Here is an 11623-nt window from a genome sequence, read left to right on the forward strand (position 1 = left end):
TAGTATCTTACATGAGATATTGTAATATCTAGTGTACTACTATGATAGATATATAATTATATCTTACATAAGAACTAGAGGAAACCAGAAGTTACAGTTTTAGAATCTATAAAAAAGAGGCTTCAAACAGAGCAATTTGAAGCAAAAACCAGTAAAACATTCAAGGCCTGGCTTATCAAGACCTGGAAAGCCCCAGAATAAGACTGCAAAAGATCACTAAAAGGATAGATCTCATCCAGAACTTAAAAAGCAAGAATTAGAGATCAAATCATTAGCATTATTTTGATGAGAAATTACAAATCCACACATAATCTGCATCCTGAGAGTTCTGTATACTAAGTAGCTTCTTGTGTATGCTATGTGCTGGCCAACTCTTTCCCAAACCTGCTCTTCCACCACTATTCTTCACATAAATAAACAGCACCTACCCATTCGCATAAGGGAAAAAATTGGAAGTTGTCCTTGGTTAATCCTTTCCTTACAGTTAAGTCTTACTGATTCTCTCTCACATAGCTTTTGAATCAGCTCATTTTCCCCTCCTCTCTTCATTTTTCCAATTCGATTTTCCTAACCCTCTACCTCCTTTCTTCCAACTACCTCCTAACTGACTTCCTCATGTAAATTATGTGTGTGCCATCCTTTTGTCTATTCTGCAAATAGTTTCTAGAATGTTTTTAATGCAAATGATCACGTCACTTCTCTGTTGAGATATGAAGTCCAAAAGCAAACAAACAAAAAACTGCGATGACTCTGGGAGTGAAGACCAAACCCTCACCAAGGACAGCACATCTGCATCTTTCCTTTTAGCATTTCAAAAGCAAATCAGGGCTGTTGCCTCCACCTATACCACTTTCTCCGCTACTATTTTCTTAGCCATCTCATTCTTTTTTCCTTAGCTTTGATATCTCCAAAACCCACTCTGGCCCTGAAATAGATTACATGATCCCATTGAAAGCTTCCTTTGCATTCTATACTGCTACTGTATAAACACAGTGCAGTCAATGTAGGTCTGTTGGGCTCTATTGTAAGTTCCATGAGGATTGGAACTTCATCTTTTTCCTCTTTGTATCTTCAGTTCCTTGCACAGGCTTGGAATATGGCAGGATCTTAGTAGCTGATGAATGATGAACAGAGAATCTGTGACATGAAAGAGGAATGTAGACCAAAGGATACAGACCTTTGGTTCTCAGGTAGAAATCTAATGAAATGTTCCCTTTGGAGAAGGACTAGCAATTAACATGGGGAACATTCTTTTTGAGGGCATGAGAATGGTTTTTCTTTTATTATTCTTTATTTTTCCCTTTGCTTGGGTTTCTGCTGAGAAGAACAAGGTAGGATTTTGATGTACTCAAAGCATACTGGTTAAATGCAGAAGGTGGATAATATCTGACTCCCTTGTTCAGATAAGGAAACAGATTCAGAGATCAAAATTACTACCTAAGGCCTCAAAGCAGTCTGGTTACCTTTGAACTATGAAGATGTCCACATTTTCTGTGTTTTTCACATTGAAGTCAGGCCACTATTCCCAAATCTTATTTTTTGATTAGATAAGACCTATGATTAGTTAGTCTCATGCTGGAAAATAAATCATTCCAAATCTCAAGATGCTTACAACTGAATGCCATCATATGCAGAAATCCTTCCTTCCTGTTCTCAAAACAGAAATTTACCTCGTTTATAAAGTAGATCATAACTATAATGAAATGTTATTAAACAAAATATTTAATGCACCAAACCTCCAGTTCAGCTACATCGTGGAAGTGCAATTCTCCCTAAATTTGTAATTCTCTTTTCTTTGGCCACTGCTCTTCTAACATAGCTTCCTAATAGAGTCATGCATTTTCCTTTAAACATTATGTTCTAACTGTGTGACTAACACTGATAACTTTGTGACAAAAGTCTTCCTCGGTGCTTCATCAGCCTGTCACCACTTCCCCTAAATGCTGGTAGTTCTAAGTGCGAGATCTTTCAGAAACACTCCTTACTGGTGTCTGGGTGTGACCCATATTCTAGCCAAATATTAGTATTACAGAGTCTAGCCAGCTCTTTGGGGTTGAATGAGGCTGATTTCTATTTTTTTTTTCTCTAAAATCACAGTCATCTAATTGTTAAGAGTTGGTCATTTTAAGGGAAAAGTGACAGAATTTACTCAAAATGTTTGTGCAGTGTAGCTGAATCCTATGGCAACAGAAAATAAATAACCAAAAGAACAATTTTTTTAGTGGAAGAATCATGAGACAAATCTGACTAAGAAAGGTCCTCACTCCAATCACACTGCACATCTTACCAGATTCTTGAAGAATTACCCAAGTATTTTAGATCCAGCTGGTTAATGCTCAAAAAATTTAAATGCTTGAGGATGTAATATTTTATAGTTTAATTTTGTTTCTTTTACATTTTCATCATAGAAAAAGGCTATCTGATTTATTAGTAATAATGCTGCATTTAATAAAGTCATCACTAAATTACTTTTATCTATACTTTTTATAGAGAGCTTTTATACTTCTCTCACTTTAGAGGCAACAATAGAGAGGATAAAAATGTAAGACATGACTAAGAGTCTAACAAACAAATGGAAAGCTAAAACTAACATTCAAGACAGTGAAAAACAGCAATCTGTAACCGAGTATTGGGTGGTTCAATAGTCAGAGTTAGTTAGGATGTAGAAAAACAATTTCAAGCATTGTTTGAAAAATCTTTTAAGGAAATTGAGAGCATTTGTTAAATTTCCTGTCATATTTCTTTTCCAAAATGCAGCTATAAAATCTGGATGCAGATTTTACAACAAGGGCTACTTTCTTAATTGAATTTTTTCCCATGGAAAAATTTTAAACATAAAAATCAGAAAACACACTACCCAGTCACACTAATAGTTTTATTTTTTGGAGTATTCAGTCTTGAGATATTTACAAACTATCTACCTTTCAGGATTTATCTCAAATCACCTCGTAACGTTCTTCCATGACCATTCTCTTCAAAACTGCATCCCAAGAAACCCCTTAACTATTTCCCTTTATCTCTCACATATCACTCACCTTTTAACTCCCAAAACATTTATTGCTCATCTGTTCGCAATCCAGTATAGTACACAAAGAAAGGAATTATTAAATCTTCAATAGTATATGCCAGTACCTAACACAGTGCATGATACTTGTACACAGAAGGGCTTAATAAACAATTTTAGTGACTAAACGAGTATGTCTGATATGGGAAAATGCCCATTATATAGTAAAGCTAAAAAACAGAAAAGCTGCAATACAGCTTGAATAACATTACATGATGCTGGTAGGTGTGGGTAAATTGTGACAAAAGTAGTAACACTCACCAAATATTCTACACTCCACATTCCACACTTTCCAGCTTACTTGCAGTTGGGCAGAGCTATCTATGGTTACTAGGTGCTGATAATAAATCACTGACAGAACTGAATATGTTAATTATGGGCTGAGGTAGTAAAAAGTCCATGTGTGGTTTTATAGTTTCTTTCTTTCACTGTTAGAGTGACTAAGAGACCATGTATTGCAGAGTGTCTACAACAGGATGGAATCTCTAGTCCCCTGAGTCCCTAGTGACGGCACGAAGAAACCACCCAATCTGTGTAAGACACGCAGCATTAACAAGAAATAAACTTGTTGTTTTAAACCACTGAGATTTTGGAGGCTATTTATGAAGGCAACATAATCTAGTCTACCCTGACAAATTCATGACAAAACTTGTCCTTATTAGGCACTTACTACACATCACAGCTATGTTTTCTACATTATCTTAATAAACCCTATAAGCTCTGTAAGCCAGTGATGAGATAAGTGAGGCAGCATGAAGACAGACAACTTATGCAGGCTGCCAGCTGAATGGAAAAGCTGGAAATGGAACTCAGGCGGTCGGGAGCAAGATCCACTAAGCTGTTAACAGTCGTTATTCTTGAGGGCAGGATTATGAGGATTTATAAATCTTTGCTCGTTTTTCTATAATATTACATTTTTTAAAACACATTCATTACCTTTGTAGTAGGCAATAAACAGATAAAGCATATGTTAGAGGTTCAAAGACTATGAATTCGAAATGGAAATCAAGCAACCATTGTAGCTTGGTATAATCAAGGAATTTTAAAACCAATTCTACTATTTATCAGGATACAATAAAGGGAGTCATTTTATATTTCATGATAAAATTGACTTGTTTCCTGTAGGACAAGTATTGGACTCCTGCATATTTTAATTTTTGGCAAGGAAGGAGTGAATAAAATGTCCACGCCCATGTCAGGAGGGCCACTGTAGTTCTGGGACTGTTTTGCAGGGTTTCCAGTACTTGGTAGTGTTCTTTAAAAGAATAATAATAAGGAATAATTCCATGTGGCTAAGTAGCTTTATGAAATGTGTATTTTAAATGTTCTATTTAGTCATACATAACATAAACTATCTAGGGCATGATATATGATAACGAAGGACACAGTAGTTTTTCTAGCTCTCCAGGACCTAAGTCCCCATTTTGGGAACTCAACAATTATATAACACTAAACAGAAGGAAACTGAAAGGCCGAAACACTGGTGTTGTCAGACACTGGGCAGCAAGGTGGCATAGAATGCCTGTCACCTGAGTATAGTGCCATGCGGTGCTCAGTCTCCTGAGGCCACAATCTCAATCAACTCTTCCCATAGCAGGCCCTTGGCTGTGCTTCTGACTCCTGGGTCTTGGTTCTATCAATTTCTGGAGCGGGTTCTCTAGCTTTCCCATTGATTGTATAAAACTAACAATATGCCCAAGGTTGGTTTCTTTCACTTCAAAGCAAACACCTGACTCCCAGTCAGTAGTTACTAGGAGTTGTATAATTTGGAGATACAATATCTAGGAAAACATGAGCCACTTTCAAGGAACTAAACAAGACCTAAATTTAAAATATGATCATAAATTCCTACAGGCACTTTGTTTGGGGAGATTTTTCATACTACCATATTTTCCCCAGATTTGATCTTTTGCTTCCTTTTCTAGGAATTTCTCTCATATCTGGGTGTTCCCTAACTCTACACATAAATCTCTCTATGCTTAATTTCTAGATTCTGTCTTTCACTTATTTGAAAGAGGTGTCTTTATATAAAATAATTTACAACAAATAAAAGTACTTTAACATTTAGAAAACAAATTACAGAAGTATTTCATGAAGTCCAGACATCTACAACGGAAAGCAAAGCTTCAATAAGAAAATGAAAATTATATGAGTTTCATGCCCAATGGTAATGATGCCTTCTTTATCTCACAGCATTTAAGTATCAAATCAAATACCTTAAGAATATATTTAGAGAATTATTATTTTAAGGTACAAGTTTCAACAAATCTTAAGAACCATCTATGGTTAAGACGCACCTTTAGTTATATACCACACAGAAAGGAGAAATAAGGTCAGTTAAAAGCATGCTTTCTTATCTTGCGTCGCTTTTATATCTAATACCCAGCAAAAGAGCTCTCTTATACTCAATTAGACATAGCTTATTATATATCATTCTCGTGCAAACATTAAGAGGGAAATATAAATTAAATAAGTTGGTTCAAATTTTCTAAAAAGTTCTCATTGAGTCCAATATTCATAAACCATTTCACAACTCAATCACTGCAATGCATGTAGTGAACAGACATATTTTCCCCATGTAATAGCTACATAGTACCATTATCTGTGCTATGAAAAATGTCGGTGACGACACATTTCTTCTCCCTTCTCACCTTCTCCCAACGACACATGTGAACTACAGTTATATGCAGAACAATTCACTCTGAAAGAAATCCAGAAACTAGCTGGACAACTCTTACACATCAGGCAAACGAGAAAACTCACAATGAAGTGGGTAGGACAATCTTTACATAAACTCTACTGCTGGCATGATGACGCAAAACTGAGAAGGACCTACTCACGACTCCCAGATTCTCTGAGGCACCCACATCTGGTGCCACAGCTGCTAAACTTCCAACTGAGAGGTAAACCTCCAAAATACCTAATTTTGAAAACCAACAGGACTTATATTTCAAGGCACACACAGCTACAGTGAATAGCTATTAAAAAGTTCACACAGATACAACACCGGCTAATCCTCTAGCAACTCGGCGCAGAGGCAGCAAATCAAAACATGTCCAATCTTTCCAAGAAAGAAATCCACTTACTTACCTTAAAAGTTTCAGCTTGCAGGAAGGCTTCTGACTTAAAAGCACATCTGGGCACCAAACGCAATACTTTCCAGGGACCACACACGCAACTGGTTGCCATCTTCCTGCTCTCCATCTGTCTCATTCCAGGTTGCTGAGATCACACAGGGAGTAGTAACTCATCACACCTGGGGCTGCTGTCCAGAGGACACTGCTTGACTGCCTAGCTCTGGTGGTGAGCAAGGCTCGAGTTCATGCAGCCTATCGGCCTGTAACAGAGAAATAGTTCTTACCTGTCATCCTCCCAGAGCACAGGACAGAGGTAGCAGAAACATCCATTCATTCTGTGGGGGACAGAAAGTTGCAATCCAAGGAGCAAGTTTCTAATTTAACAGGTATCTAGGGGCTACTGCAATTGTCTTTGGAGAACAGGGAGGCCAGCAGCTCCCATCTTCACACTCTCCCTCTACCCAACTCCAGGTTGCCAGTGTTCTTGAAAAATGAACTTGTGTATATGACCTGTGCACTAGCTTTTGTGGCTATCACACTGAAGTCATCTCCCTTAATAGCCTATAAGTCTGTGAACCAGCAGGGCTGTTCATGAGTTCGATGGGAAGGTTGCAAAGGAAGAAACAGTTCTTAACTGCCTATACCCCAGGTCTCACTGAAGAGAAAACATAATCAACCATCCCCCAATCTTCCTTTGGAAGAGGTATGTTTACACACTTTAAAACCATGCAATTTGAGGGTTTGGTTTCTACTTAACATGCATCTAGTACTAATTGGGAGTCTACTCTCTGGGAAACTAACAGGTCTTCAATTAGTAGAATTCAGAACAAAGAATACAATTAGTAGGAGCTACTAAGAACAAAGAAAGTGGTTTGGATAATCACACCTAGGCTAGGGCTGTATGGTAAGGTTCACTTATAATAGCACATTCTTTCAATACTGAGAGAGGTGGCTGATACATCTAATATAAAGAACCAACACAGTGTCAAGGGAAGTGAACAGATAACTTATGTTCCAATGGAAGATCAAGGCAAACCTCAGAAAAACATTCTTTTATGAAATGGAGGTAAATGGTTATCTGATAGAGAAGTTAAATGATAGTCACAAAGATGTTTACTAAGGTCAGAAGAACAATACATAAAGAAATTCAACAAGTCAGGAAGTGTAAGAAAGCACCAATGAGAATTCACAGACTTGAAGAATTGAGTAACTGCGTTAAAAAATTCAATGGAGGGCTCCACATCAGACATTATGAAAGAGAAAAAAAAATCTCTAAATTAAAAGTAAGTGCAGTGAAACTCATCAGAGACACAAAAGACAAAAAGAAAGCAAATGAGTGAACATAACTGAAGGAAATTGTGAAACAACATTAAGCAGGCCAACATTTACAGTATAGAACACGCAAGAATAGAGAAAGTGTGTAAGGGGGCAGAAAACTTATTTGAAAAGGGTCCTCCCTTATGGTACAAGAAGTTAAGACACAGTCACAGCAGCATGAGTTGGATCCCTGGCCAGGAAGCTGACCCACATGGCACAGCAGACGTCTCCTGACCTGCCCACTGCTCCCCGCTGCAGTGTATTTCAGTTAATCTGCCTGGTCTGCTCCCTACTCTGTCTCTGGTGAGTCCTCTCATCCGCTGTACCTCAGTTCTTGTTTGCATAACTTAATAAATTAAAAAAAAAAACTTATTTGAAGAAATAATAGCAGAAATTTCCATTACATGTCTCTACTAAGAGACATCCAGATCCCAGAATCACAGAGACCCACACCAAGACAGAGTACAATGAATCTGTAAAAAGCTCAACAGGATGATCTTAAAACCAGTAAGAGAAAACAACTTGTTATGTATAGGGGACTTCCATGAGACCACTAGCAGATTTCTCAGCAGAAATGTTACAGGCCAGAAGGGAGCGACATGATATATTTAAAAAAAAAAGTGCCAACCAAAAATACTCTATCCATTAAAGTTATCCTTCAGAGTTGAAGGGGAAAGAAAGTTTTCTAGAAAGGCAAGAACTAAAAGAGTTCAACTTGCCTTAAAAGAAATGTTAAAAAATATAATATTTGTATGCATCAAACACAGAAACAACTAAATATATAAAGCAAATATTACACACCCAATAGGGGTGGTACACAGCAAGCAGTAATAGCAAAAGATTTTAATACTCTACTTTCAACAACAAGATTATCCAGATAGGACATCAATAAGAAAATATTGGGTTTAAATGATATATTAGAGCAGATGGACTTAATAGACATTTAAAGTTCATTTCATGCAAAAGCAGCAGAATATATATTCTCAGATGTAAATGAAACATTCTCTCAAATAGGTCATATTCTAAGCAAGTCTTAATTAACTAATTAAAACAAGTCTTAATAAATTTAAGGTTAAAATCATATCAAGCATTTTAAATCACAAATGTTTGAAATTAGAGATAAATTACAAGAAGAAAACTGAAAAATTCACAAATATATGGAGATTGAACACATGCTACCAAGTGATCAATGGATCAAAGATAAAAAAAATGCAAAATAACCTTAAGACAATACCAAACATACCAGAAACTATGGGGCACAGCAAGAAAAAAAAAAAAGTCTCTAAGAGGGATGTTCACAGAGATATCTAGACTCAAAAAGAAGAAAGAGTGCAAATATAAACAACTACCTTCCTTTATACTGCCAAGAGCTAGAAGAACAAACCCAAGGCTATTAGAAGGAAAATAAATATAGAAGTGGAAATGATGAAAGAGACGAAAAAAGACAATAGAAAAGAAAAATGAAACTAACCTGTTTCTTTGAATAAACTGACAAAAATTTAGTTACACTCACCAAGAAAGGGGATTCAAATAAATAAAATCAAGAGACATATCTGATACTATAGAAATACAAAGGACCAAAGTGACAACTATGAAAAATTATACACCAACAAATTAGATAACTTAGAAGAAATGGATAAACTCCTAAACATACAACCTCCCAAGACTGAATCATGAAGAAACAGAAAATCTGAGCAATCATTATTTAGTATGGAAATTGAGTAATCAAAAAAAAATTTCAACAATATCCAAGATATGTAAAGAACTCATACAACTCAATAGCAAACAAACAAAAAATCCAACCCAATTAAAAGTGTGCAGAGGATCTGAATAAATACTCCTCTGAAGAGTACATACAGATGGCCAGCAGGAGACAAAAAGATACCCAATATTACTAATAGTGAGAAAAAAGCAAATCAAAACCACAATGAGATTTTACCTTATATCTTCTAGACCTGTTTTATAAAGAAAACAAGAAATAACAAGTGTCAGGAGGATGTGAGGATGCCATGCGTAGCAGGGAGCTACTTTGGTAAATTACTTCAAGTCTTTGAACCTGTTACCTAATTTGTTAAATGATGACATGTGTTACTTAGTTAAGCTGCTTTGAAAATCAGCACTCAGCCCCTATGCACTGTTGACAGGAATATAAACTGGTGTAGACACTATATAAAAAAATATGGTGGTGCCTCAAAAAATTAAACTAACATATTATCTAGGAATTTCACTTCTGATATTTATCCAAAGAAAATCAAAACACTACCTCAAAAATATATTTTTGCCCTCATGGACATTGCACCATCATGTATAATTACCAAGATATTCCATTGATGAATGGAATGGATCAAGAATTAATTATGTCACATTGTGAAATATTAATCTTAATAAAAGAAAGAAATCTTGCCATGTGCCACAGTCTGGATAAACCTTGAGGGCATTATGTTGACTGAATAAGTGAGAGAAAGAAAAATACTGTTATGAGCTGACTTATATGTGGAATCTAAAATAACAAAAACAAATACAGAAAACTAGAGATTGTCAAAAGTGGGAGATGATTCATAAGCAAAATGAGAGGTGGTCAAAAAGGACAAACTTCCAGTTTTAAGATAATGAGTTGTAATGTACAACACTGTGACCACAGTTAACAATCTATATTTACTGTTACCTATGCAAATTTGCTAAGAGATCTTAAAAGTTTACATCACAAAAGAAAACAAATTATAACTATAGTGGCAATACATGTCAGCAAAACGTGGTAATCAGTTTGCAATATATACATATATATCAAATCATGCATGTTGTGTACTTTAAAAATATGTCAATTAAATCCTAATTTAAAAAAGAATCGGTAATAAAGATCACTATAGGCCATCGGTTTTCCTATTAAAAAGATGAGATTGTTATCTGCCTACTTTGGACTCCTTACTGCCAACAAATCCAGTAGGCAGATGAGGGGTCACTGTACTGGCCAGAGTGTCTGCATTTAACTATTACTTTAAGGAGATAGTGGTTTCATAAGGCACAAAGGCAGAAAGCAGAAGATCTTTAGGAGTTCCTCACAGAATCCTATGTTTTGTTAGAAATGTTATAATAGTTTTTTTGCTAACTTATTAAATGTACAGATTCCACTGCTCAGCATTGGGCCAGTAGTCTGATGATAAAATATGGCGGTAAGTTTAAGATGAGTGGTGATTAGCTTTAATAGTCATGTACAGTTTTTTTATATAGAAGGATAAAAATAAAGATACAGTTATGGATGCCCTCAGACTCACTGATGCTTGAAGCTGTGAGAATGCATGAATCAGTAAAAAGTTAACTGAAATTCAAGTCTCACAAATATGTAGAAACTATAACTACTGGTAAACTATGGTGTTATACCTTAACACAGTCTTGTCTTAAAATATAATAATTTGCAATTTCAACAAATTAAAAGGGAAAAACAAGGAATGGAAGCTACTAGCTACATGACTTTGGTAAATTCAAGTCTCTGAACCTAAGCCCTAATTTGTAAAATGGGGACACCTGCTACCTAGTTAGGATGCTGTGGCAATCAGTCCTCAGAGAAGTTATTTTACTTCTTTTAATCCAGGGTTTCTCCCTCAACAGTACTGCTATTTCAGGGCAGGTCATTCCTTGCCGTGGGGTCCTGTTCCTCATGTTATATTATATTTAGCAGTGTACATGGTCTCAACCCACCTCCACCATCTGGACACACTGCCAGGAACACTTCTCTCCCCAAAACAAAAGGTTGAGAAATTCACCAGATATTGCCATAAGTTTCTTGGGAGGCAAAATCGCCTCACTTGACCACTCGTGTCCTATTCAGAAAGGAACTGAACGAGAAATAAAAAAACTGTCTGGAACATGTAGAGTTAAGTGGCCCCCCAATTGCTGGAGGCAGCATTTGCATTCAAAAAGCTGGAGTTAAGGGGTTTCTAGCAGCTGAGTAGCCAACGTCCTTTAATTAAATGCTATCACGGGGAAGGGGCAGTAAGAGGCAAATAAAGAGGGCAAGAGGCCGAGCCTCTGGTCACTGAGAGTCAAAGAAGCCCACACTAGCCACCACTTACGGTGCTTAGTCGACTCCTAAACGGGTTACTTCGAGGCTCAGGGTGAGGTCTGGCTCTGGCCGCGTCCCTGCGGGGTGGAGTCCCGACGCGCTCGC

The sequence above is a fragment of the Condylura cristata genome, unplaced genomic scaffold (assembly GCF_000260355.1).
Source record: "Condylura cristata isolate star-nosed mole 26May11 unplaced genomic scaffold, ConCri1.0 scaffold00013, whole genome shotgun sequence".
In the NCBI taxonomy this organism is placed as follows: Eukaryota; Metazoa; Chordata; class Mammalia; order Eulipotyphla; family Talpidae; genus Condylura; species Condylura cristata.